This window comes from Fukomys damarensis, unplaced genomic scaffold (genome assembly GCF_012274545.1).
Source record: "Fukomys damarensis isolate Sample0158 unplaced genomic scaffold, DMR_v1.0_HiC HiC_scaffold_19, whole genome shotgun sequence".
Lineage (NCBI taxonomy): Eukaryota > Metazoa > Chordata > Mammalia > Rodentia > Bathyergidae > Fukomys > Fukomys damarensis.
The window spans coordinates 51,908,286-51,912,499 of record NW_022900931.1 but is presented as its reverse complement, the minus strand read 5'-3'; the positions used below and the strand labels follow the sequence as shown (position 1 = coordinate 51,912,499).

Genomic DNA, 4,214 nt, shown 5'->3' with positions numbered 1-4,214 from the left:
AAAAAAAAAAAAAAAAAAAAAAAAAAAAAAAAAAAAAAGAAAAGGCAAATGAATGATTTTTTTAAAAAATTTGAGGCAATCTCTTTCTAGCTGGCCTCAAACTTCTGATCCATCCTGCTGGGATAGCAGACATGCACCATCACAACCAGAAAAAAAGGAGGGAAACTGATAAATGAAACAATGTGGGTGAATCCCGAAGACATCATGTTAAGTGAAAAGACGGGGACAAGGGGCAGATTCTGTAATGATTCCACTTATATGAGACACCAAAGTAGCATGGCATGGAGACAGAAGGAATGGTGGCTGGCAGGTGTGTGTGGGAAACAGGGGTTGTTTAACGGGCCCAGAGATTCATCTTTTAGATGGATTTTTTTTTAATTGAGTCTATTGGTACATTTTAGGTATACAGTACAGTTACATTCATTATTGGGATCTTGTATCTTTACATGACAGGTCTTGGTTCTCATTTTTTCCCCTTGTAACTGCCCTCCCTTCACCCCCCCACCCCTTGAATATTTTTAATTATGTGAACTTATAAATGGTTAAGATGGTTTTGTAAAATAAAAAGGACGGCTGCAAACCAAGACCAGGAGAAAGTGGCCTGGGGAAGGGAATCTAGATGTGGTCAGGAACAGGCGTGTGGGAAGTTTCAATTATATCTCCACCTTTATGTTTCATTTCTTTTATTAGAAAATGGCAGCAAGGAAGGTGATGAAATCCAATATTCTTCGATTCCAGGAAATAGGAACATGTGCTTCTTTTTCTTTCTAATTTTAAGATTCTCCAAGAGAATAAAATTACAGGACCGTGGCTGGGCCAAGTTCTGGACTTTCTGGGCTAAGAGACAATAAGCAGGCCTCATGGGGACACCTGGCTGGGTCGGCAGGTAGGGTGCACAGCATGGGGACCCAGGCACCTGCAGGAGATGCCAGGGGCCCTGAGGAAGGCGGGCTGCATGTCCCTCCAGCACACGTGGGTGCCGAGAAATCTGGCCATTGGAACTGGATGAAAACTGCTCCTGTGGCCTCTGTAGACTTAAGCCCAGAGCATTCAGCAGCCAAGGAGCTGGGCTGTGAGCCTGGAGGGCAGGGGGCTCTCACGCAGGGTGGAGGGTGAGCTTCAGAGGTTGCTGGCTCAGGTCCACCTCCCATGGTTGGCCCCCAAAGCACAGCACACAGGAGGTGAGAAGCAGCACTCAGGAGAGGAGAGCTGTGGCAAGGGTGCGAACCCTGCAGCAGATTTCGCCAACAGAAGGGAAAACCCACAAAAGCTTCTCCCAGACCCTTGGAGAGCCCACATAGGACCTCTACGGTGCTGTGCCCCTAGACTGTGACCAATAGACCCTAACTGGGCCCCAGTGGCTGCTACCCAGCTGCTGGTGGAGAATGTGGACCAGGAAGGGCAGAGGGACCCGGGGGTGATGGAAAGGTCGGGGCTGAAGGGACCTCTCACACTTATCAGCTAGAAGGCTCTCATGTCCTCTCCTCTGCGACCCTACAGAGATCCTGGGTCGGCCTGCGAAGACAATGCCCTCCCAAGGACCCCTGAGGGAGGCAACCACAGCTTCAAACCCTGGCTCAACACAGCCTGAGGTTTTTCTTGGTAGACATGGGGGAGCTTCTCTTTCACTATTCTCATCAGAGTAGAGAACAAACTTCGCTTAGGAGAGGGAAGAGGGAGCCGAGCTGCCCCTACCCACTCAGGGTCAGTGGCCTCAGGGAAACAATGAAGATGGAGAGCCTCCCGCAGCCTCTGGAACTTGGAAGATGCCTATGCCAATCCTGGTGTGTCACCCAGACCACTAATGGAGGGAGGACACTGCCACAGGGTCAGTGAGACTGGTACACACAGGAATGAACAAACAGCCCTGCGTTTCCTGGAGGGCTCAGAAGGGTGGGGGCTGCGGGCTTAACCTCCCCCTCCACTTGACCCTGAGGTGAAGGTGACAGCTTGGGAGCTGCATCCTGAGAGTCACTGGGTGACTGTGCATGTTGTGTGGCCAGTGTTCTATGCCTGACAGTTGAGGAAGGATACTGAGTACAACCAGGGACTGAAAACCCGCACCAAACCTGGCCCACTTCCAACTTTTTATTTGTTATTGGAATACAGCCACATACAACAGACTGTACAGTTTGCAAAGCCTAAAATATTTACTATCCAGCCCTTTACAGAAGAGGTTTGCTGACCTCTAATCTACACTACCATTGGCTGTAAAATGCACATCGCAATTACTCCTAGGATAACACAACACCTAGCAAGCCACAGGCTGCTTGGTTCTGGGTCCTGATGGAAATCAACATCTCCTATCACCCACTCAGGATACAGCCTTTGGGATTAGAGACTTCTGGGCCCTGGAATCCTGGAAAGTAGGATCCAGCACTCCCCTTTTCAGAGAGTAATGTAGGCAAAAACAGTCACAGATGGGCTTAGAATCTGCAGGGCAGCACAGCCCTTTGGACTTTCCCTTTGCTTTGAGATTGAGGCCACTTCCTCCCAGGGGGACCTCAGCCCAGCCAAGCCCACCTTGGCTGCCTGAGTTCACCTTCACTCCCATAGGCCAGGCACCAGCCAGGCTCTGGGTCACAGTGGGAGCAAGAGACCGGGCCCTTCAGTAATCTACTTCTTTCTCCTGAGGTAGACAGCCTGGAAGAGGACCACCAGGTGTTTTCTCAGCCTACCAGACAACAGGAAAAGGCTGATATGCCCAGAAGGGTTGGAGTTGGGGGATGGTGTCAGGGAAAATCTTGTGAGGAAGTTACCTCACCCCAAGCTGAGAAACAAGGAAGGAACCAGCCCAGCAGCCCAGGGGAAGTGTTTGGGCCCTTGGGAACAACCAAGGTGGAATGAGTGAAATGAGGTAGCAGGGGAAGGACAAGTGGACAAGGGTCAAAGGTCAGGTTACAGGGGCTGGCAGGGGCCATTCTGAAGAGGATCAGAACTCTGAAGAGCTTTCCTGCAAGTCCAGGAATGCAGTTCCAGGATCCAAATATTCTCTTCTTCCAGAGGGGGTACCCCTTAGATTTGTCCTCTAGGACAAAGCTGTGCTTCCTGAAGGGCTCTACTCCAGGAAAAAGGACTAGTAACCGTCACTTAATCCTCCAACTGCAGCCCAACTGGAGAAAGTGCCAACAACTACATCCAAGTCACTGCCCACGGTCCCAGGCAAGTGACCAGGAAGTCCAGCTCCCAAACAGCCCCCAGCTGCAGAGGTCTGCTTTCAAGCAAACACTCAGAATCAGAAATCCTCAGGTCCAAAGGGTGGGACTTCTTCCTAAATGCCAGAACTTCCTCCAAAAAAACACAAGGTAGCCTGGGCAGGTGCATCAGCTTGGCTGGGCTGGCCAGCCCCCTGGGCCACACGCTGGCCTAATCCCCTTCTCGACTTGGGGTAGGCTGGCTGGACAGGTCCCTTTGCTCAGCTGCATTGTGTCGTTGCTCTTGGCAACCCCAAGGGAGGAGGGAGCACACACGCACACCGAAGTCAGGCCCCTCTCAGTGCACACACATCCCAGTGGGAATTACAAACCAAGGACGACCCCAGAACAAGCCTGGCCTTTCCCCTTGGCCTCTGACCTTCTCCAGCGATAAGATAACAGCTTGCTTCAAATTCCAACAGTCCGTGGAAAGCAAGATTCAGGGTGACTGGAAACTTCAGTTATCCCACCCACAAAGAGGACAGGCTGGAACACATCCCCAGGCTTCAGGTATTCGGGACAGAGAAAGGGAAGGACAGGACAGGCCACCTCTGGAAGCCGGCCTCAGAAACTTCCTCTGAAATGGGAGTCCGGCCTGACCCTATTTTATTTGACCTTTGTCACTAAGCGTCACAAACACAAAGGCTCCAGGGAAAGGGAGTCCCTAAGTGAGAGGCCAGCGGGGACCGGATCACCTCAAAGCACAGCGCTCTGCTCACTACACCGCCCGTCTCAGTCCCAACCTCATATCCAGGCTCCTCAGGCTGAGTCCCAGGAGTGAGGACCGGGAATGCCCGCGAGCTCACCAAACACCCGGCGCGCTGAGATCCCTGAAGCAGCCCCAGGGCGCCTCGGAGTCTGCCCCGCAATCCTCGGGGACCCCGCCTCGGCCCCGAGACTGCGATCTGCCCTCACCCCGCTTCTTGTTTCCTGTGCGGCTACGAGCCGCCAGCTTGCACCGGCACCTTTCGCGCTCCTCTGCTCCTGTACAGAGTCCGAGACGCCCGGCCGCGCGGCGCG

General features: G+C 52.5%; 1 protein-coding gene across 4 annotated transcripts in view; it reads right to left on the bottom strand.

Annotated features, from left to right (window-relative positions):
* The window catches only part of Plekhf1 (pleckstrin homology and FYVE domain containing 1), a 9,789-nt gene that overhangs the window by 5,316 nt on the left and 259 nt on the right, over window positions 1-4,214 (bottom strand). The window contains exon 1 of one of the 4 annotated variants that reach the window (XM_010641019.2): window positions 4,110-4,197. The exons of 2 other annotated variants lie outside the window; for them this stretch is intronic. The gene's annotated coding sequence lies outside the window, so the exon portion shown is untranslated. Of the gene's footprint in view, window positions 1-3,573; window positions 3,754-4,109; window positions 4,198-4,214 lie in introns of those variants that run through there. One more of the 4 variants, XM_010641018.3, reaches the window with a different exon arrangement.